General features: G+C 42.3%; 1 long non-coding RNA gene across 1 annotated transcript in view; it reads right to left on the bottom strand.

The window, feature by feature from the left end:
- LOC140201389 (uncharacterized) overlaps positions 1 to 25065 on the bottom strand; it is a 123551-nt gene that overhangs the window by 7677 nt on the left and 90809 nt on the right. Inside the window, exon 4 of the long non-coding RNA XR_011886849.1 lies at positions 19177 to 19259. This is a non-coding gene — a long non-coding RNA (uncharacterized lncRNA). The remainder of the gene's footprint in view (positions 1 to 19176; positions 19260 to 25065) is intronic.

The following is a 25065-nucleotide window of genomic DNA, read 5'->3' as shown; positions in this document are numbered from 1 at the left end:
GTATTGTCAACAGTTTTGGGCCCCTTATCTCAGAAAGGATGTGTTGTCATTGGAGAGAGTGCAGAGGAGGTTCATGAGGATGATTCTGGGAATGAAGGGGTTAACATACAAGGAGCATTTGGCAGCTTTAGGCCCGTACTCACTGGAAATTAGAATAATACAGGGTGGGGGGGGGGGGGGGAAATTGCTTTGAAACCTGCCAGATATTGAAAGGACTAGCTAGGATGGATTTGGAGAGGATGTTTCCTATAGTGGGGGCATCCAGAAATAAAGGCCACAGCCTCAGAATTGAGGGCAACCTTTTAGAACAGAGGTAAGGAGGAAATTCTTTTAGCCAGAGAGTTGAATCTGTAGAATGCTCTGTCATAGACTGCAGTAGAGGGCAAGTCCATGGGTATATTTGAAGCAGGAGTTGATAGTTTCCTGATTGGTCAGGGCATAAAAGGATATGGCAAGAAGACAGGTGTACGGAATTGAGTGGAATCAACCATGATGGAATGGCAGAGTAAACTTGAAGGGCTGAATAGCCTAATTCTGCTCCTATATCTTATGGTCTTGTGGAAATTCGGGACGTTCCCGTTGACCCTTGCCAATTTTTTTGATGCATCTTAGGAAGCATCCTTTTTGGATGCATCACAGATTGGTATGGCAACTTTTCTGCACGTCATTGCAACAAATTGTAGAGAATCGTGGAGACAGGTCAGCACATCCCAGAAACCAGCATCTCCTCTAGGCTCCGTCTGTACTTCTCACTGCCTCAGAAAAGCAGTCACCATAATCAAGGACCCCTCCACTTACCTCAGAAATCCTCTCTTCGCCCATGTCCCTTTGGGCAGAAGGTACAAAAGGCTGAAACACATACCATCAGGTTCAAGGACAGCATCTACTCTGCTGTTATAAAACTTAAATGGTTCCCTCAGTTCATTAGATGGACTCTTCATGTCATTAGCTATCTCATTATAATCTTGCAACTATTGTTTACCTACACTGCACGTTCTGTTGATGTTACGGTTTTTTTCCTGCATTTTTAAAAAAATATTTGTTCTATCTCAATGCATTGCATCTCGATACCTGTGATACTAATAAGTCAATTTCAATGTGCATTAGTATTCTCCCTGAACAGGACTGCAAACACTGAAGACCAATAGGATATCGCAGCTTCTATGAACAACTGATCCGATGAGGAAGCATCCTGCTCTTGAATTATATTTCCCAAGACTTCTTGAAGCCATTTTCAAGGATAAGAGTTCATGCTATGATGGTCTTTTAATTTTCCTCCTCCCCCTACGAAGAACCATTTCGACTCTCATTTCCCCAGAACGATACAGCTGCAATTCCATCAATGATCTCAACAAACCAACAGTGCTCGTTCCCTAAAAGATATCCCATGCTTCTTCCCAAAGCTTTTGTCCTCAGTGCTCTGTTCCTGACATATTCATGAACCCATGGCTTCTCTCACTCAGTGGTGTCAGAGTGCAAGCTGAGCTAGAGCCCATCGCCTGTGGCTCATCGCACAACAGCACTTGATTGAAAACAGAAGTCACTGTTGGTGGAATGCTGGGCTTGGGTTAGGTTTTCTGTAGGTGAAGCCCCTTTGCTCACTAATTTATAAAATCTGTTCAATCACCCATCCTGCAGCTGTGTGTAATTTAAAATTTGAGTTATATAAAATAGTTATCCGAATTTCTTTCCAGATGGTAATCACAATGGGAATTGCTGGCTGAAATCAGAATGTGTTTTTTTCCTGATTTGGAGATGATAGCTGGATGCAATAGAATATAGAAATAAAAGGCATGAGGGAGATTTAGATTGCAGTGACTCTCTCCTAGTGTGGGGAAAGTAACTCACCCCAGTACCACCCAAAGAAATTCTATGACAGCTTTTGTTTGGAGATTCAGAAGTAAGCGTGCTCAATAAATACCTCCCTCACCTTTGAGTGGAAACATTTTGAACCAAAATATGTAATCCAGGCTGACACTCCAAATGAGCACTGAACTGAGCGTGGACTGGACTATGGAGTCAAAGCAGAAGTCAAATTTATCAAGGTACGCATATACTAACTCGAGAATCATTTTCTTACAAGAAAATAAAGAAATACAATAGAATTTATGAAAAACTACACACAAAACAAAGACTGACAATCAACCAATGTGCAAAAGGCAAATAGTGCAAATTAATTAATTATTACCGAGAACATGAGTTGTAGAGTTCTTGAAAGTGAATCCCTAGTTTGTGGAATCAGTTCAGAGTTGAGGTGAGTGAAGTTATCCACACTGGTTCAGGAGCCTGATGGTTGCAGGGTAATAACTGTTACTGAACCTGCTAGTGTGGGATTCAAGGCTCCTGGTAGAAGAGAGAAGAGAGTAGGGTCCAGATGGTGGGGGTCCTTGATGCTGGATCCTGCTTTCTTGTGGCAGCACTCCTTATAACTGTGCTCGGTGGCGGGGAGTGTGTTGCCCGTGATGGACTGGGCTGTTCCCACCACTCTCTGGAGACTTTTCCATCCCTGGGCACTGGTGCTTCCACACCAGGCCATGATGCAACCAGCTAGGATACTCTCCACTGTGATCTACACAAGTTTGTCAGAGTTTTAGATGGCATGTCCAATCTGTCAAAGTTTTAGATGGATAATAGATAAAAATCTCTAAGTTGAAAAACAACCTGGGAGCTCTTAGCCAATATTTATTCCTCAATGATGGCACAGTGACAGCCAGCAGAGCCTCTGCTGCACAGTTGCAGCAATCTGGTGCATTCCTGACCCCAGCTGCTGTCTGCTTGGAGTTTGAACATTCACTTGGTGGCCATGTAGATTTCTTCTGGGTGCTCAGATTTCCTCCCACATTCCAAAATGGTAGGATAATTGCACACTGTAAATTGCCCCGGTATAGGTTAGCAGAACTGACAGAAAGGTGACAATTGATTATTAGTGTGGGAATACTCTATTGTACAAGAAGGGAACCAGGATAATCCTGGAAACTATAGACCGATGAGTCTCACGTCAGTAGTAGGGAATTCTTAGGGGTAGGATTTAAGCATTTGGAAAGCTACAAGGGAGAGGCACCACGCCTTTGTGCAGGGCAGGTCATGTCTTACTAGCTTGATTGGAATTGTTTTTGATGAGGTGGCGAGTGTGATTGATGAAGGTAGAGCTGTGGATGTTGTCTACATGCATTTTCGTAAGGTGTTTGACAAGGTCCCTCATGGAAGGCTCACCAGAAGATAAAGATGCACGGGATCCGTTGTGAATTAGCCATTTGGATTCAGAACCTGCTGGCCCATAGAAAACAGAGGATAGTGAACGGTTTGATGGATTTATTCTAGCTGAAAGTCTGTGATTAGTGATGTTCTGCAGGGTTCTGAACTGGGACCTCTGCAGTTGGTGATGTATAAAAATGACCAGATGAAAATGCAGATGTGTGGGTTAGTAAGTTTATAGATGTTACTTAGTAGTGTTGTGGATAGCAGAGAAGACTGGCAAAGAAAACTGCTGGATATAGATCAGTTGAAGATATGGGCAGAGAAATTGCAGATGTAGATTAGCCCACTCAAATGTGAAGTGATACACCTTGGTAGGTCAAATGTAAAGAAACAGTACTCTGTAAAGGACAAGACCAATAACAGTGTTGATGGGTAGAGGGATCTTGAAATCCCTCATACCTCCCTGAACATGCATAACAGGCAGATAGGGTTTGGCAGGCTTGGGTTTTTTTTCTCTGGAGCAGCTCAGGCTGAGTGGAGATCTGAGAGAGATTTATAAAATTACAAGTAGACAGACAGTATCTTTATCCCAGGTTGAAATGTCTAATCCCATTATTTGTTAGGCCCCCACCTGTTTCCACTGGGTGTCATTCTCAGGTAAATTTGTTGGCGGATCAATTCCCAGTAAGGATAGGCACTACACTGGCTTCGTCCGCATCTTCTTGAACGGTACATATGTGATTGTCCGGATGAAAGAGCCATGATTGTGTACTTGCTCAACCATGCAAAATCTAACGCAGCTGGACTGAGTCATAAACAACTTTGGTTTCTGTGACATCTTTCAAACCTCAGAATGTCACAAACTGTTTTGTAGCCAACAAAACATAGTGTCTGCTCTAACATGACACATGAGGCAGCCAAGTTATGTTTCGCAGATGCCTGCAAACAGCAACTTATTGGACAGATAATCCAATTTATTTTTTTAGTGATGTTAGATCCTTGTTTCATTTTTCTAAAAGACCTTGTGTAGAAGGAATCAATTCAACTGAGAGGCAATCCCATTAGAACACAATGCAGCCCCAGAAACATGCCCTTCCGTCCACAGTGCTGTGCTGAACCAATCGAATTTGTAATCAAATGATAACTTAAAATCTCCTCTTCTATGGACGCACTCTTTTCATTATCACCACATTCCTATGTCTAACTAAGCATCTCTTAAAAGTCCCTAATGCAGTTGCCTCTATCACCGCCCCAGGCAGCTGCATTCCAGGCACCTACTGCTCTGTGGGAGGGGAAAAAAAAAACTTGCCCTTCACATCTCCTCTAAGTTACCTCCTCTCTAGTACAAAAAGATGAATTCTTGACCTCACAATCTATCTTGTTATAATCTTGCATCTTATTGTCTGCCTGCACTGCACTTTTTCCTGTGGCTGTTACACTTTATTTTGCGTTCTGTTATTGTATCACCTTGTACCACCTCAATGCATTGTGTAATGAATTGATTTTTATGGACAATATGCAACTCAAGCTTTTTACTGCATCTTGGTACATGTGAGAATATTAAACAAATTCCAATATCCCAATGCAATGAATTATCCCTAAACTGACACCTCAGAATCTTTTCGGTGTCCACAAGACGCAGGTCAAGAGTGTGATGGCAAACTCTCCAATTGCCTAAAGGAGTGTGAGTCCAATATTCATCTCCATACTATCCAGGATTAAACCTTCTGCTTGACCTCCAACTCATCCGATACCCCAAACACTGATCCATTCCATCACCAGTATACCTTGGCTGTTCCATCTGTAGTGAACCAACCAGCACTGGGAACAACTTCATGACAAGACTACAGCTGTCCAAGAAGTCATATCACCATCTCTTTGTCAAGAGCATGCCAGTTTCCCCAAGGTCATTCAGGCCTGAATATCAGAGCTGAGCTTGCATGCAGCATACAAATCCTGTGAGTGAGTAAAAGGCAAGTTTATACCAAACGATTAAAAACCAGCTTTATCTTTTCTAAGTTCCATTTCAACATTGAAACAGTGATCAGAGTGGTTGGAGATTATATTGGAATTTGTATCCTGGAGCAATGGAAAACTGAAACACCAAGTGAATTTCCAGTGGGATTTTTTAATATAAATTACCTTGGAGTTTTATGCCAGTAAATACAGAAGTGACATGAATATTTCTTAACATTTTGTGGCTCCACAACTAACTGGCAGAAATCTTAAGTTTCCATCTTTAAGTAATTATAATCAGGAGTACTTTAAATCTGACACAACTACTATAGTCAGAGGCAAAATAAATATTCCACAAAATTCCCAAGGCAAATTTTCCAAGGTCAGGTTGAACTATTCAATGGCTGTAAAGACTTCTGTACCCTCTATAATGGTGCTTTTTATTAAAGTAATGTTTCAGTTTCAAATATATTACTCAGTATATGTCAATAAGAGCTTTTTGATGCACAGCTAAATATGCCCAAACTGAGTTTTTGCCTTGCAAGTGATCCCCCCCCACAAAACTGCCTAACGTGCCTTTTTTACATTATGCTGCATTTTGTTTGAGTTTTATCTTTGCAGCCGTTATTTTATTTGAACACAAACATCCTCCAAGGCCACCATCAAGCACATCTCAGTAGCGCTGGTTAACAGTCAGTGTGTTACTTCCAGGTCCTTTTTTTGATGTGGAAGGAGGTTTTGTGACCTCATGAGCATCAGGATTGAACACTTCTTGTACTATTGAACATCTCTTGTACTACTGCCTTGAATTGCACCTTCCGTTTCTTCCCGCTGTACTCCCAACGATAAGCGATGCTCCTAATGCTTGAAGCTACCCTCATTCTGCCTACATTCACTTCATACAACACAATTCCCTTTACACCACCACTTATAGTCCTATCCTACCAGATAGATTCATTAACATCCAGACTGCAGTCCAGCTAGCTGCATGTAGTCCTCTCACAATATGGAGTACATGCTCAAACTGCAGACACTCACCTTCTCAACATACTCTCACCTTCACTTCAAACTCAGCACAGCCTCACTCACTTCCCCAAGAGCACATGACCAAGTGGATATACGTAACTTTACTACCATTGGAAATCCATTTTGATCAACCAAACAGAGAGAGCATTCTTTAAAACACCACAGAGCACTACAGCACAGAATCAGACCCTTTGGCCCATATAAGACCATAGACCACAAGACACAGCAGCAGAGTTAGGCCATCAAGTCTGTTACCTGTGTCGAACTATTAATCTGCCTGGTCCCATTGACCTGCACCAGGAACATAACTCTCCATCACCCTCCCCATCCACGTACTTATCCAAACTTCCCCTGGGTGATGAAATCGAATACACATACACTTCTGCAGGTGACCATGACCTCTAGTTCTGGTCTGGCCCAACCTTAGTGGGGGGAAAGAAAAGGTTGTTTGTATTTACCCTACCTACATCCCTCACAATTTTGTATACTTCAATCAAGTCTCCCCTCACTGTCCTCTGCTTCTCACCTATTCAACCTTTCCCTACGTCTCAGCTTCTCAAGTTATGACAACATCCTTGTAATTTCTCTCTGTACTTTTTCAGTTTTATTGATATCCTTCCTGTAGTTAGGTGACCTGAACTGGACACAATACGCCAAATTATGCCTCACTAATATTTTATAAAACTTCAACATAACATCCTAACTCTTGTACTGAATACTTTGATTTATGAAGACCATTGTGCCAAAAATTTTCTTTATAACCCTGTCTAGAATGGTTGGGGGGTGGGAATCAAATTAAAGAGGCTAGGCGAGAGGAGGTTAGTTCACAACAGGGGGATGGGAACCAGTGCAGAGAGACAGAGGGGTGTAAAGTGAGGGTAGAAGCAAAAAGTAGTAAGGAGAAAAGTAAAAGTGGCAGGCCGACAAATCCAGGGCAAGCATCAAAAAGGGCCACTTTTCAACATAATTGTATAAGGGCTAAGAGAGTTGTAAAAGAGCGCCTGAAGGCTTTGTATGTCAATGCAAGGAGCATTCATAACAAGGTGGATGAATTGAAAGTGCAGATTGTTACTAATGAATATGATATAGTTGGGATCACAGAGACATGGCTCCAGGGTGACCAAGGATGGGAGCTCAACGTTCAGGGATATTCAATATTCAGGAGGGATAGACATGAAGGAAGGGGAGGTGGGGTGGCGTTGCTGGTTAAAGAAGAGACTAACGCAATAGAAAGGAAGGACATAAGCCGGGAAGATGTGGAATCGAGTGACCATAATATGGTGGAATTCTTCATTAAGATGGAGAGTGACATAGTTAATTCAGAAACAAAGGTTCTGAACTTAAAGAGGGGTAACTTTGATGGTATGAGATGTGAATTAGCTAAGATAGACTGGCAAATGACACTTAAAGGATTGACGGTGGATATGCAATGGCAAGCATTTAAAGATTGCATGGATGAACTACAACAATTGTTCATCCCAGTTTGGCAAAAGTATAAATCAAGGAAGGTAGTGCACCCGTGGCTGACAAGAGAAATTAGGGATAGTATCAATTCCAAAGAAGAAGCATACAAATTAGCCGGAAAAAGTGGCTCACCTGAGGACTGGGAGAAATTCAGAGTTCAGCAGAGGAGGACAAAGAGCTTAATTAGGAAGGAGAAAAAAGATTATGAGAGAAAACTGGCAGGGAACATAAAAACTGACTGTAAAAGCTTTTATAGATATGTAAAAAGGAAAAGACTGGTAAAGACAAATGTAGGTCCCTTACAGACAGAAACAGGTGAATTGATTATGGGGAGCAAGGACATGGCAGACCAATTGAATAATTACTTTGGTTCTGTCTTCACTAAGGAAGACATAAATAATCTTCCAGAAATAGTAGGGGACAGAGGGTCCAGTGAGATGGAGGAACTGAGCAAAATACATGTTAGTAGGGAAGTGGTGTTAGGTAAATTGAAGGGATTAAAGGCAGATAAATCCCCAGGGCCAGATGGTCTGCATCCCAGAGTGCTTAAGGAAGTAGCCCAAGAAATAGTGGATGCATTAGTGATAATTTTTCAAAACTTGTTAGATTCTGGACTAGTTCCTGAGGATTGGAGGGTGGCTAATGTAACCCCACTTTTTAAAAAAAGGAGGGAGAGAGAAACGGGGGAATTATAGACCGGTTAGCCTAACGTCGGTGGTGGGGAAACTGCTGGAGTCAGTTATCAAAGATGTGATAACAGCAGGTTTGGAAAGCGGTGAAATCATTGGACAAAGTCAGCATGGATTTGTGAAAGGAAAATCATGTCTAACGAATCTCATAGAATTTTTTGAGGATGTAACTAGTAGAGTGGATAGGGGAGAACCAGTGGATGTGGTATATTTGGATTTTCAAAAGGCTTTTGACAAGGTCCCACACAGGAGATTAGTGTGCAAACTTAAAGCACACGGTATTGGGCGTAAGGTATTGATGTGGATAGAGAATTGGTTAGCAGACAGGAAGCAAAGAGTGGGAATAAACAGGACCTTTTCAGAATGGCAGGCAGTGACTAGTGGGGTACCGCAAGTCTCAGTGCTGGGACCCCAGTTGTTTACAATATATATTAATGACTTGGATGAGGGAATTAAATGCAGCATCTCCAAGTTTGCGGATGACACGAAGCTGGGTGGCAGTGTTAGCTGTGAGGAGGATGCTAAGAGGATGCATGGTGACTTGGATAGGTTGGGTGAGTGGGCAAATTCATGGGAGATGCAACTTAATGTGGATAAATGTGAAGTTATTCACTTTGGTGGCAAAAATAGGAAAACAGATTATTATCCGAATGGTGGCCGATTAGGAAAAGGGGAGGTGCAATGAGACCTGGGTGTCATTATACACCAGTCATTGAAAGTGGGCATGCAGGTACAGCAGGCGGTGAAAAAGGCGAATGGTATTCTGGCATTTATAGTGAGGGGATTCGAGTACAGGAGCAGGGAGGTACTACTGCAGTTGTACAAGGCCTTGGTGAAACCACACCTGGAGTATTGTGTGCAGTTTTGGTCCCCTAATCTGAGGAAAGACATCCTTGCCATAGAGGGAGTACAAAGAAGGTTCACCAGATTGAAGAAAGACTGGATGAACTAGGCTTGTACTTGTTGGAATTTAGAAGATTGAGGGGTGATCTGATTGAAACATATAAAATCCTAAAGGGATTGGACAGGCTAGATGCAGGAAGGTTGTTCCCAATGTTGGGGAAGTCCAGAATGAGGGGTCACAGTTTGAGGATAAAGGGGAAGCCTTTTAGGACCGAGATTAGGAAAAACTTCTTCACACAGAGAGTGGTGAATCTGTGGAATTCTCTGCCACAGGAAACAGTTGAGGCCAGTTCATTGGCTATATTTAAGAGGGAGTTAGATATGGCCCTTGTGGCTACGGGGATCAGGGGCTATGGAGGGAAGGCTGGTGCAGGGTTCTGAGTTGGATGATCAACCATGATCATAATAAATGGCGGTGCAGGCTCGAAGGGCTGAATGGCCTACTCCTGCACCTATTTTCTATCTTTCTATGTTTCTATGTCTACCTGTGACACCACTTTCTAGGAATTATGGACCTGTATCCCCAGATCCCCGTCTTCTACTGCACTCCTCAGTACCCTACCGCTCACCGTGAAAGACCTACCGTGGTTGGTCCTCCCAAAGTTCAACACCTCACATTTGTCTGTATTAAATTCCATCTGCCATTTTTCAGTCCATTTTCCCAACTGGTCCAGTTCCCGCTGCAAGCTTTGATAGCTTTCCTCGCAGACCAATACACCCCCAATCTTGGTGTCATCTGCAAATATGCTGATCTAATTCAAGTAAAGGCAAAACCATAAAATCCAGAAAATAAAATGCAGAAATTGAAAGATGTGCATTTATGTGGCATTGCAATGTTAAGAAAAACAAAGACGCAAGAACTGCTGATACTGGATATCAGTCAAGATGGTGTCATTGAGAAAAAAAAAGGCAACCAACGGCAACATCCTGATGATAGTCACTACTTGTTTTACTTCTTTGACTGCTTTTCTTCAAATATGATCCTACTACTAAGCAGCGGGTGACTGGTGTGCTTTGTGGCCAATCGGATGAGCTGGTGCTTGGCTCCCTCCAAGGGAGTTCAGTGAGATTTGGAGCAGAGTGTGCAGCCTGGAGGCTTGGTAGCCTAGAGATGGGATATGAGCCCATGATCTGACTGAGGCATCCATCGAGATCACAAGCCCATGGTCTGACTGAGGCATCCATCGAGGGCACAAGCCCACGATTGACTCTGTTGCTCCTCTTTCACTGAGGCATCGAGGGCACGAACCCACGCTCGACTCTGTTGCTCCTCTCTGACTGAGGCATCCATCAAGGGCATGAGCCCAGAATCGACTCTGTTGTTTCACTCTGACTGAGGCATTAAGGGCACGAGCACACGATCGACTACATTGCTTCTCTCCGACTGAGTCTTTGAGCAAGTTTGAAGTCAACAAAGATGAGAAAGAAAGATGGGCAGGTGTTGGGCTCCATCTGCCCATGTTTGACTGATCTACCTCTCCCTCTTGTTAGCTGCTGTCAGGGGATAGTACAGGGCCTTGGGACTCATTTGGGGATCTTTCAGGTTCATGTTGCATGTGTTCTTGGATTCCGGTTACTCTTTTCTTGCTGTTTTTGAGTAGTTTGATCAGGGTGACCAATGTGAACTGGAGCACTTTGGCAAAGAGAGACACTGCATTGACTAGCGATCTAGTGCTCAACCAAACTAAACTGGTTTGATGTTTGATATCCTATGTGTTGTTTGCTTGTTTTTCGCCATTTGTTCTTTTTTCGTACTCTAGGTGTTTGATGTTTTCTCGAGGGAGGATGAATCTTAGAGTTGTATTCTGTATACATACTTCGATGAAAAATGTAATCTATGGGGGGGGGGGGGAAGGAATTGTCAACACTTGGGATCAAACTGTGGTGTAACAAGCACCAGTTTCCCAGTGTGTCATAACATGATTAGACTTTTGATTTAAGTTTATCTTATCCTGTGTCTTGTGCACTCAGTAAACTCTATAAACTGTGTTGTGAGCAGAGGCAGCATTCTTGGGAACTGTAGAACACAGGTCTGATATCAGGGTTAAGTTGTCACACTATGAGCCAGTAAGGATCCCCCATCCTCAAACACTGTTACCCCAAGCTTCAGAGCACCAGCTTTTCCAGTAATGCTGAACTATTCCCATGTTGTACAATCTAAAAGTTAGCTGCAGCTTCTGAAACTACAGCTCCCATAAAAAGTATTCACCCCCCTTGGAAGTTTTCTTGTTTTACAACATTGAATCACAGTGGATTTAATTTGGCTTTTTTGACACTGATCAACAGAAAAGACTCTGTGTTAAAATGAAAGCAAATTTCTACAAATTGGTCTAAATTTATTACAATTATTAAATACAAAATAATGAAGTGCATAATTGCTCACCCCCTTCGAGTCAGTGTTCAGTAGATGCACCTTCAGCAGCAATAACAGCCTTGAGTCTGTGTGGATAGGTCACTATCAGCTTTGTACATCTGGAGAATGCAATTTTCCCCCATTCTTTCTTCTTTTTTTTTTTAAAAACAAGACTGCTCAAGCTCTGTCAGATTGCATGGGGACCGCAAGTGAACAGCCCTTTTCAAGCCCAGCCACAAATTCTCAGTTGGATTGAAGTCTGGACCCTGACTTGGCCATTCCAGGGCATTAGCTTTGTTGTACTTAACCCATTCCTGTGAAGCTTTGGTTTCATCCTTATGGTTATTGTCTTGCTGGAAAACCAGTCTTTTCCCAAGTCACAGTTGTCTAACCAAGATTTCATGTGAGTTCCCCACCCCACCAATAGTGGCTTTCTCTTTGCCACTCTCCCATAAAGCAGCAACTGGTGAAGCACCCAGACAACAGTTGTCGTATGTGCAATCTCTTCCATCTCAGCCACTGAAGCTTGTAACTCCTCCTGAGTTGTCATAGGTCTCTTGGTGGCCTCCCTCACTAGTCCCCTTTTTCTACAGTCACTCGGTTTTTTTTTTAGGACAGCCTGCTGTGGGCAGATTTACAGCTGTGCCATATTCTTTCCATTTCTTGATGATTGACTAAACTGTACTCCAAGGGATATTCAGTGACTTGGAAATTTTCTTGTATTCATATCCTGAGTTGTGCTTTTCAAGAACCTTTTCACAGAGTTGCTTGGAGTGTTCTTTGTCTTCATGGTGTAGATTTGCCAGGATACTGACTCAACAGCAGTCAGACCTTCTGTCTGTGTCTGTCTGTATCTTGTTTTACGGCGGTTGGCATCCAGCTTAATGGTGCATTACCACCACCCTCTGCTCCAGAATGTGCACTAGACATACATTCTAAATCCCTTCACCCAATCTCACACACACAAAACAAATCCTGCAACACAAAACTACATGTTCTACTGACTCCTCTTCCTGACATTCCTCACACAATCCTGTCTGGTGTTTCCCTATCATTTTCAATGTTTTGTTTAATGCACAATGCCCCAGTCTTAACCTAGTCCACACAATTTCCTCTCTTCTGTTTCCATTACCTACCCTAATAACTGCAACACTCTTTTGTATTTGATATAAATGCCTCCCTTTCCCCTCCCTGTCCCATCTTTCTTGCCACATTCGGTTGACTTTTTCCCAGATTACACACTTAACCTCTGCTTTACTGATACTAATGTGCATTTCCACATTTTCTTTCTTTAATGCCCTCTTTGCCAACTCATCCACCCTCTCATTCCCCTTCACCCCTACATGTGCTGGAACCCATAGAAATTTTACCTGACCTCCCTGATTTGCAATTCTTGTAACTAACTGAAGGACTGAAGGACTTCATAAAGTACATCTTGCCGACTGTTTGTGTGAAAAGACCTTAAACTTGCTAGAACTGAGGATGAATCTGAACATATCAATGCTTTGGCTTGTCTGGCTTTCTGCACCCATTGCAACGCAACCAACACTGCCAGCATCTCCACTGTAAACACCCCTAACTTATTAGATGTTCTTCTGCTGATTCCAATTTCTTTTGCTGGTATTACCACCCCAAACCCTGTCACTCCTGTTTCAGGTTCCTTCGCACCATCCATATAAATGTGAGTATAATCACTATACTTTTCCATCACATGATAGTTAAATGCATTTACCAAATCTGTTTTATATCTTACTTTCTTTTTTACCTCTAACAAATGCCAGTCTATGTCAGGCCATACAAGCTTCAATGGAGCTACAACCGGATAAACTACTGAAGGACTTATCCTCACATCAAATACTCCACATTCTTTCGCGATATCATTCCCTACCCGACTAAAGGTATCCCTCTGAAACCTCCCATTTTCCCAGCACTCCTGCAACACTCCTTTAGTAGGGTGAGAATCATTGTGCCCCTGCAAGTTAGCCCAGTAGTTTGCCATCAGTTGCATCCTTCTTAGTTCCAAAGGCATTATTCCCATTTCTACCTGTAGGGCTGACACTGGTGACGTTTTAAAAGCCCCACTGCACACTCTCAAGGCCTGAGCCTGAATCACATCCAGTTTCTTTATAAGAGACCTAACTGCTGATCCATATGCTATATTTCCATAATCCAGTACAGATCTCACTAAAGCCACATACATTCTCTTCAAAGATGAACAACTTGCTCCCCATTCCCTACCAGTCAAACATCTCATCACATTTATTACTTTTTTTGCATTTCTCCTCAACTTTCCTGATATGGTCTGCCCATGTTAATCGTGAATCAAATATAACTCCCAGAAATTTAAATGATGCAACCCTTTCTAATTCAACCCCATACATCCTTAACTTCTTCCCTACCTCAACCCTTTTCCTGGTAAAAAAAAAATACAGTTTGACTTTTATCTACTGAAAATCTACATCCCCAATCATAACCCCACTCCACCACTTCATCAATTGCTTCTTGTAGTTTCCTGATTATATGGTCCATGTTCCTGCCTCTTTTCCACAAGGCTCCATCATCCGCAAACAGTGACCTACCTATATCCACTGGTACCTTTGTGAAGACATCATTGATCATAATGATGGAAAGTAACAGGCTAATCACACTACCTTGAGGTGTGCCATTTTCCACTATATACTGTTTTGATAATTCTGATCCAATCCGAACTTGAATTTTTCTATCAAACAAAAAATCTTTAATCCAATTAAAAACTCTCCCACCAACCCCCATCTTGTGCAGCTTAATTAATAATCCTTCCTTCCACATCATATCATAGGCTTTTTCAATGTCAAAGAACACTGCCACTACTGACTCTATTTGCCTGGGCCTTCCTTATTTCAGTCTCTAACATAATCACTGAGTCCATGGAATTCCTTCCCTTTCTAAAACCACTCTGATAACTTGCCAGCATTCCCCTTTTCTCAAGCTCATATGATAACCTTTCTGTTATCATCCTTTCCATTATCTTACATATACTTGATGTTAATGCAATTGGTCTGTAGCTAGTGGGTTTTGACAGATCCTTGCCAGGCTTCCTTATTGGAATTACTACTGCTTCTTTCCATGCACTTGGTAATCTTCCCTCCTCCCACACTCTGTCATAAAAATGCAACAACTTCAAGAGCACTCCTCGTCCTAGATTTTTTAGCATCACAGAGCATATCAGATCTTTCCCTGGGGAGGTTGGTCTCGATCTCTTTATTGCTCTCACCATTTCTGCTAATGTAAATGGATCATCAATTATATCATCTGTTCCTTCCCTCCTGCTTAACACACCTGGGTGTTGGCTCATTATTCTTTCCCTTCTTCAGACAAATTTTCTGAACTGTGTATCAGTACAAATGACTTGGCCATGACCTCAGCCTTATCCCTACTGGAGACTGCAGTTTCCTCCTCAGATATCATTACTGGATATTCCCATTCACTTCTATCTCCTCCCATCCTCTTAATCATTCCCCATATCTCTCCCACAGGTGTTGTTCTTCCTACCTTGTCATAAAAACTCCTCCAACTTGCCCTTTTAGCTGACGTATAGTTCTTCTCACCACTGCCTGTGCTTTCTTATATTGAACCAAATGCTGCATATTATGGGTTCTTTTAACTAGCCTGAATGCTCTATTTCTGTTTTTTTACAGCCTGACAACATTCCTCTGTCCACCATGGTACCATTTTTCTATTCATCCTATTTTTACTCCTAGGTATAGATCCTTCTGCTGCCATGATAATTGCTGAAGTCACCTGACTGTTTAATTCATCTACATTTCCAGAAATATCAATCTTTGTCAACCCTTCTTCACTCAACTTCTGGAACTTACCCCAATCAGCTTTTTCAAACACCCACTTTGGGGTTCCGCCACCTGGTCTTACTTCAACTCTTTCACCCAATGAACACAAAACTGGGTAGTGATCACTGCCTACTGTTGAAGCAGTCCAAACTCCCCAGTTACTAATGCCAGCCAAGGTATTAGACACTAACGTAATATCTAACACTGACTCAGTTCCTGTTGTTATATCTATCCTTGTGCCGCTACCATCATTCATACACACCAAATCCCTTTCTTCCATCAAATCTTCAATTACCTTTCCATTTGGATCTGTAATCTGATCCCCCCATATTGTGCTATGAGCATTGAAATCTGCACACCACACTACTTTATGTCTGTTTTGTCCTTGTATCTTTAATAGGCTGTCCAAATCCAATCTTTTACATGGATTGTAGTAGTTAATTATAACCACTCCCTCCCCTCTCTCCCACACTTCCACCACTATGTATTCCTGATCATCTCCTTTTTCCAGTACCCTATATGGTATACCTTGTTTGATTAACATAGCACAACCCCCTCCTCCCCCTAGATTTCTATCTTTCCTTATCATTGTATACCCATATACCACAAAGTCTAAAGTTGGTTTCAACCAAGTTTCCTGAATACACACTACATCCGGTTTTACAACCATTTCTTTAATAAAGTGCTTGAATTCCTGGCTATTGGCCAGTAAGCTCCTTGCATTCCATTGTAAAAGAATCACCATAATTAGTATTAACCAACACATGACACTTCCTGGCTTGACTAATTACTGAGGTTCTCCCTCACTTCCTCCCATGTCAGTCCTACTAACCCTAAATGGTTTACTGCTGCTTTTACCACCAGCTGAATTTTGTCACTTTTTGACTTTACCTCAGCCATACTATTAATCACTCCTGCAATGAATGTTACTAGAACCTTTTTGTCTACATAAATCCTGTCATTTGTTCTTTGTTGCATCTCTCGTATCCCTATTGCTCCCTGTTCATTAGGAGCATTATTCTGTTCTCTTGACATTCTTACAGCTTCTGCACAACTGATCTTTCTTTTCACTCTTATTTCTTGAATTTTAGTCTCCCGTCTCACAACCTCACACCCACTATATGCAACATTATGAGCTCCTCCACAATTGCAGTATTTTGGTTGAACTCCTGTTCCGCACTTTCCATATTCATGATCATCCCCACATCTAGCACATCTCCTCTGCCTTTTACAGTTTTTAGCCACATGTCCAAACCTTTGACAATTATAGCACCTCAGTGGCTTTGGCACATACACCCTTACTGGGTAACTCATGAAACCCAGGAACACCTTCCTTGGCACTCTTTCTTCTTCAAATTCAATCAATACAGATTCACTTTCCTTTTTCACTCCCTCCTTTGTTGTTTTCAGTCTTTGAACATTCATTACTTTCCCTCCTTTGATATTCCTCTTTAACTCCTCCATATTTATACCCATTGGTATCCCCATGATCACTCCTTTAGAACCACTATTTTGTGCTCCCACCCTCCCAGTGTATTCCACCTTGCATTTTCCTATCTCTTTTAGCTTGAGTGCTTTCTCAAGTTGTTCCTCATTCGTACATCTTACCAATAAGTTGCCATCATTAAGGACTTCTGCAAATACTATTTCCCTTATCTTATTTGTCAGAGTTGTTGTTAGCACAAACAGGTTAATTTTCTTCATATGTCCCTGAGCCTTCTCATTAAACCTAATTATGACAACACCTCCTCTCTGCGCTTGTTCATCTTCCTCACTTTCAGAGCTTTCTCCACTATCATTTCTTATTCTTTTATTCCCTTTGTCTTGGTTTTTATTCATCCGACCCCTCATTACCTCCTCATTCCCTTTATTTCTCCCTTCACAATAATCCATCTCTCCCCAGCTACCTACCTCTGGTCCCAAGTCTCTATCCCTCTCCTTCTCCACTTTCTTTCCCTCAACCCCACCTCTTATCTTGTCCACCATTACCGGACCCACACAACCCCCTCCCAGCAATTTTCATTTCTTCCCCACTCTCTTTCCCTCAACAGGTTCCAAACCACATTCACACATCAAGCAAAACACAGCCAGCTTCCAGTCAAGCCAACTCAGCCACTCCGCCACTCATCCACTCATCTCCCTCTCAAGCACCCACCACAGTTCAGTCAAACCTTCCAGTTACAGGTGTATTTTTAACTACAATCAATTGAAACACCTTGACTGCACACAGGTAATCTCCATTTAACTAATTATGTGACTTCTAAAACCAATTGGCTGCACCAGTGATGATTTGGTGTGTCACATTAAAGGGGTGAATACTTATGCAATCAATTATTTTGTGTTTTATATTTGTAATTAATTTAGATCACTTTGCAGAGATCTGTTTTCACTTTGGCACACTAAAGGTTTTTTTCTGTTGATCGGTGTCAAAAAAAAGCCAAGTTAAATCCACTGTGATTCAATGATGTAAAACAATAAAACATGAAAACTTCCAAGAGGGGTGAATACTTTATATTAGAGTATGTTCTTGCTGGCATTGTTTATTCATTGCACAGATGAAAAGCAAAATTTGTGCATTTTGGTAACAGTTTCAAGGAACAATAATCTCAAATAAAAGATAGATAAAAAGCAAAGTCAAATAAATTAATGGGGCTTCTTTTTGTGCATGTGTTATGATTATCAGGGCTGTGAGACATGCCCATCAGGGCAAGTTGTACCAATGAAGAAAGAAGAATTGAACCCCTGTCATAGATGCATGTCAAAGTTCAAAAGTTCAAAGCTTGAGGTAAATTTACCATCAAAGTACATATATGTTACTGTATACAACACTGAGATTTACTTTCTTGCAGGCATACTCAATATACCCAACAACTATAATAGAATCAATAGAAGACCGCACCAATAGGGTGAACAACCAGTGTGCAAGAGACAACAAACTACGTAAAAATAAATAATAATAAATAAATAATAAATATCCATAACATGAGATGAAGATTCCTTGAAAGTGAGCCCACAGGTTGTGGGAACAATTCAGTGATGGGGCACGTGAAGTTATCCTCAGTGCTTCAAGAGCCTGATAATTGAGGGGCAATAACTGTTCCTGAACCTGGATGTGTGAGTCCCGAGGCCCCTGTACCTTTTTCCTGATGGAGGCAGTGAGAAGAGAGCATGACCTGACTGGGGGGTGTCCATGATGATAGATGCTGCTTTCCTGTGACAATACAGTCAGAAACGGACAGTTCTGATATCACCATAATGTTTTCTCCATTTGTGGTGTCCTACAGCAGCCTGCTTTATTTCACACTACCTCTTAACTTGAGATCTGCTCTGACTCCAACCGCTTCAGGAAGTCAATGTGCAGATTGTAGACAACAGGGCTGATGTGGGGGTAGCATCCTCTTACACCCATACTGACCTCAACACCTGGTCAGAGAGGTGGACAATCCAAGACAGGCCCAACAAACTGCAATGACCAGGAAGCTATCTGGAACCAGAATGAATAAGGGATGGGAGGAAGTCATCGTGGAGGGCAGTTCTGGGATGGAGCGCCCAAAGATTCGGCCACAATGCTGGAAGAAATTTAATAATCTCACAGATTTACTTAAAAATCAAAACTTCTTCCAAAATATTCAAAGCATATGAGACTGAGATCCCAGATGTTGGTACTTAATTTTCAGAGGGAAGTCATGTATAGGTATTAATATTTATCAAGTTATCAGTAGGGGATTTATATAATTAAAGTAGTAATCTATATACTTACAGCTGAACGCGTCTGGTTGCTAATTGTTCTGCTCCAAGCCAGCAGGGGTCATGCTGTTATTTGTAGACTTGAATTTAGCGTGCCTGAAGAAAATAAATAAAGTTACTTAAGAATGAAGCTCAGTCTCTACCTCTCTGTATGCTGATATAGAATGATTACTATTTACCAGCCATGCGTTGGCAAAGTTTGCTTTACCCACTGCATAAGTACAACAACATCATGTCACTCAGTGTGTGTTGAAGCCAGTCTTTGGAAAACTAATGTTGCAGCACTGTAGCTCCAACAGTACTTGTGAATTTTCCAGACTTGTCAAGGACCTGACCTTCACCAGCAGTCCAGCAGTGCAACATCTACACCTAAATAAAGGAACCTTAGAGCGATTCTGGCTGCGAGATGAAGCTGAGCACATCTTCAAGGTTCTAGGTGAGCGGTATTCGTGCCCAGAGTGTCACAGCAGAGGATGTTGAGCAAACGTTGGCTGGTATTTTATGAGATTCCTATAGTTCCTGAAAGGTGGAAACAAGATCTCCATTTTCACCATTTTCAGGGGATAGGACACAGTGCATAATTTCACCTCAGCAGATGGTCCAACTTGCATCAAGGCATGTCCCGAATAGAATAATTAAATAATTCAATGTTGTGCAAATTACAAGGGACCGTCATCGTACAATGATGTAAAGACCCCTTACTTGAAACCTGTGCTCCTACTAAAATGCAAAATACTTTATTTTCCATATACATGCTCATCATTAACATTACGGGATGATTTTTTTACATGGGATATAGAACAGGCTTCCAGAAAGCTGGTAAGATAGGTTCAATCGCAACATTCAGCAAAAGCATTTGGACTGGTACATGGAAAGAGTAAAGTTAGGCTACTCGATCCATCGAGACAGCTTCACCATTTTATCATGGTTGATTTATCAACCCCTCTCAACCCCATTCTCCTGCCTTCTTCCTGTAACCTTTGATGCCCTGACTAATCGAGAACCTATCAACCTCCACTTTAAATATATTCAATGACTTGGCCTCCACTGCCAACCGTGGCAATGAATTCCACAGATTCACCACCCTCTGGCTAAAGAAATTTCTTCCTCATCTCTTTTCTAAATGGATGTCCCTCTATTCTGAGGCTGTACCCTTTGGTTCTAGACTCACCCACTATAGGAAACATCCTCTCCACATCCACTCTATCTAGGCCTTTCAGTGTTCAATGTGGTTCTATGAGATTCCCTCCCACACCCCCGACTTCTAAACTTCAGCGAGTACAGGCCCAGAGTCATCAAATGCCCCTCATGCTTTAACCCTTTCATTCTAGGAATCAGTCTCGTGAATCTCTCTGAACCCTGTCCGATGCCAGCACATCTTTTCTTAGAAAAGGGGCCCAAAACTGCTTACGATACTCCAAGTGCGGTCTGACCAATGCCTTATAAAGTTTCAGCATCACATCCTTGTTCTTGTGTTCCAGTCCCATCGAAATGACTGCTAACATTACATTTGCCTTCCTTACCACTGACTTAACCTGCAGGTTAACCTTTAGGGAATATGGTATGAGAACTCCCAAGTCCCTTTGCACCTCTGATTTTTTAATTTTGTCCCCATTTAGAAAATAGTCTACACCTTTATTTCTTCTACCAAAGTGCATGACCATACACTTTCCTATGCTATATTACACATTTTATACTGTCTTTGGCAGGATAGGAGAGGAATGGAGGGACATGTGCCAAATGCAGGAAAGTGGAATTACCAAAGATGGGAATCTTGGTCAGCATGGATAAGCTGGGGCAACTGGCTGGCTTCCATGCCATGTGACTCAATGACTCTGTACGTGAGTGGTAGCAAGGCGTATTATACTATACCAGACATCCCACCCTGCAAAAACTCATTTCAGGGAGGTAGCACCATTAATTTACGGGAGGCTCCCAGAACTTCCGGGAGAGGTGGGATGTCTGCAATAGAGTAGCTCCTTAGCAGCTAGCCAGCTAGTTTAAATAACGTTAGCTATGCTCATGAACGAATGACACCTGTTAAACTCACCTCAACATGTCTTTTACAGTCCTAACCCACCATGGGCAATAGAAAAGCCACTGTTGCAAATAGTGCAGCGAGCAACTGTCATTATTTTTGACCACTATTAGGCAGGGGTACACTTTAGTGTAGTCTGGGGTGACGTACGTTTTATATTTTCTTTTTTTGGAACACTCTGCCATGGCGTGCGCTCGCTCTTGCGCTCTCTCTCTCTCGCTCTCGTGATCTCTCTTGCGCTCCCTTTCTCTCTTCGCTCTCTTTCTCTCGCTCTCATGGTCTCTTTCACGCTCGCTCTCTCGCTCTTGTGGTGTCTCTCATGCTCTCTCTATCGCTGGCTCGCTCACTCTCAAAAGAATTGATTTCCAGGATATTGTATATAATTTGCGGGCATCAGGGAGCCACTATTAATATGCAGGAGACTCCCGGAACTTCCGGGAGAGGTGGGATGTCTGCTATACTACAGCCAACTGCTCCCCCATCTCTTCTGTGCAGATTGTTGTGTGTGCGTGTGTCATACAGTGATAGAGTAATACAGCACAGAAACAGGCTCTTTGGCCTATCTACTCTGTTAGGGATTATTCAGGAGTTATGGAATTACGTGAATATAGCAAATTGCAATATACAATATATGTAAATTGCAAGCACTGATCAATTTGAAGTTACAAGGACAGCTTTGCAAACAAAGAGAACTATCCACAGAGCGGACTGTTGGCCCATAGCAGTGGGCTGGACAGCTGAGGTATTTGCTTTGCGAAGTGAATTGATCATGAGATGTTCTCCTATACATCAGCCAAGTGTAAGATAAAGAGGTCATATTAATTGGACTGCAGCAAACCAAATCTATTGGCTTAAGTTATTTGCACCATTCATGGAAGCCTGTAGACCAGACTGATGATATTGCACATAATATATTGTACGCCACAGGCACAGCTGACGTATCAATAGTTAGGATATTTGTGTACTCTGAGTCAGCTCTCACAGTGTAATTTTGGGTGGCTGGGATCTCTGTCAGAAGCTTTTAGACCATCTGTGTGAATTAGTTTCTCCCAACAGAGGTGTCTGTACCTTCAGAGGTGCCTTATTAATTACAATGCACTTTCATAGTAAATACTATATGTACTTCAATGGGAAAATTTGACAGGCACAAAATACTGAAGTAAACAATGTCATCGTAGCTTTTGAAATTGTATTGAATAATCGCTTTCTGCTCAAGAGTATAAAAGCTTGATGTAATTTGACTTTGGAAGACTACCAAGAAGATGTCCAGGAGAACGCGTGTGGTGACAATACAGTGTACCACCTGACAGGCCACATGAGTGACAACAGTGCTCTTGAATCAGATCAGAAACACAATCAGGTTTAATATTACTGACATGTATCATGAAATTTGTTGTTTTGCAGCAGCAGTAAAGTGCAATGAATTAAAAATACCATCAATTACAATAAAAGTCTATCTATTAAAAAGTAAATTAAGCAAGTAGTCCAAAAAGAGAGCAACAATAGTGAGGTGGTGTTCATGGGTTGTTTCACTCTCTGTTCAGAAATCTGATGGCAGAGGGGAAGAAGCTGTTCCTAAACGTTGGTTGTGTGTCTTCGGGCTCCGGTTCCTCCTCTCTGATGGTAGCACTAAGAAGAGAGCAAGTCCTGGGTGATGAGGGTCATGACTGTGGATGCTGCCTTTTTGAGACGTCACCCTCTCAAGCTGTCCTCGATGCTGGGAGGCTAGTGCCCAGGATGAATCTGGCTCAGTTTGTAACCCCTTGCTGCTTTTCCCAGTCCTGAGCAGTGGCCATTCCATACCAGACAGTGATGCAACCAGTTAGAATGCTCTCCATGGTACAACTGTAAAACATTGTGGGAGTCTTTGGTTAAATCTCCTCAAACTCCTAATGAAATATAGACGCTGGCATGTCTCCTTCGTAGTCACACCAACATGTTGGGCCCAGGATAGAGTTTCAGAGATGTAAGTATCCCAGAACTTAGAACTACCCACCCTTTCTGCTGCAGACTGCTCGATGAAGACGGTGCATTTTCCCTGGACTACCCCTTCCTGAAGTGCACAATCAATTCCTCGGTCTTACTGACGCTGAGTGCACAGTTGTCGTGACACCACTCATCCAGCTGATCTATCTCACTCCTGTATGCCTCCTTGTAGTCGGATATCCTGCCACCAACGGTTGTGTTACCGGCAAAATTATAGATGGTGTTTGAGCTGTGGTTAGCCACACAGTCATGAGCGTAGGGAGCTAAGCACTCCTCCTTGAGGTGAACCACTGCTGAGGAGATGTTATTTCCAATCCACACTGACTATGGACTCTCAATTAGGAAGTCAAGAATCCATTTGTAGAGGGAGATAGGGAGGCCCAAGTTTAAAGCTTGTCTATTAGTATTGAGGGAACGATGGTGTTGAAGGCTGATCTGTAATCAATAAACAGCAGCCTGACGTAGGTATTGCTGTTGTTCAGGTGGTCCCAGGCTGAGTGAAGAGCCAGTCAGACGGTATCCACTGTAGACTTGTTGTGGAAATAGGCAAATTAGGTTGCTTAGGCGGGGGTTAATTCCTGCCATGACCAACCTGGCAAAGCACTTCATCACAGCAAATGTGAGTGCAAGTGAGCGATGGGGTAGCTCAGTGTGCTTTTCTTGGGCACTGGTATGACTAACACCCTTTTGAAGCAGGAAGGAACCTCTGAAGGCAGCAGTGAGAGATTGAGGATGGTTATTGCGAGACCGGTGTTAATGAATGTAATAGACCAGTACTGAAAACATTGACTATGAATGTAAGAATGAAAAGGCATTGCACAATCTATTCTTGTAAATATTTTTATTGTGAATAAAGTTTATTTTGATAATAAAAGACATTCATATCCACCAGCTTCTCTAGTGACTTGGTCACAGTCACAGCATAGTCCATGCCATCATCAGAGGCGACAAATCCATTCTAGTACCACCAGAAAGAAAACAAGCTAGAATCCTGGAGCAATCACAACGACTTGGCACTAAATGCCCTCACACTGAAGAGATGCACATTGATTTCAGGAGAAATGTGCCTCCTCTCCATCTGCTCATCAACAATAACCCTACTGTTAGCGACATTACAACATTCAGGTTTCTGGACAGCATTGTTTCATAAGAAAGAATCATAACTCCTTCGTTACCAAAAAGGCTCAGCAGCAGAAGTACCTTTAGTGGCAATCGGTAAAATCCCATATTTCCCTTAACATCCAGTAAGATGGCAGTGCGTTCATTCGCAGCCCCTTCCTCGGGGTCAACAAAGGGTGCAACTGTCCATTTTAAATGTATTTTTTATGATCACAAGATCCTGCTGGACATTAAGAACTTAAAGTACTGCGGTCTGCCCTGTTGTGGTAGTTAATAGTGTTATTTGTATGTCACTCAGTTAGCCACTCCCACATGAGAGGAGTTCACATACTGTCCAAGCAGTGCTAAGTTCAGTTGAATATCCTTCATGCTGCTGTGCTGGTGTGCTCTGCACTCTCCCTCATTAACAAACACAACATGGTGTCAGAAGTGGTTGATCATTGATGAATTCGGGCTACAGACCAAAGGAGACCCCCAACAAGGAAGAATTTGAAGTAGGTCCGTCCTTGTTTGAAAATGTCTGTGGGAAGTGTCCAGGGACTTGTCAGCCTGGACTGCCTATGCTAGTTGCGAACTCTATGCACTAAGGTTGAACTGAGACCTGGCCAGGGTTGCTGGGCAATGCCTTCTAGGTGCACCTAAAAGTGGCTACATTGTAATTATCTGTGGGCCACTAGCCTGGGGAAATGCACAGAGACACAGGCACAGCAGAGAAGTCAGAGAAGTTAGTCAAACTCTCAGGGAGAGAAAAGAAAAGTT

This window comes from Mobula birostris, chromosome 8 (genome assembly GCF_030028105.1).
Source record: "Mobula birostris isolate sMobBir1 chromosome 8, sMobBir1.hap1, whole genome shotgun sequence".
Lineage (NCBI taxonomy): Eukaryota > Metazoa > Chordata > Chondrichthyes > Myliobatiformes > Myliobatidae > Mobula > Mobula birostris.
The sequence above is the reverse complement of the archived record's forward strand: the minus strand, read 5'-3'. Positions and strand labels throughout refer to the sequence as shown.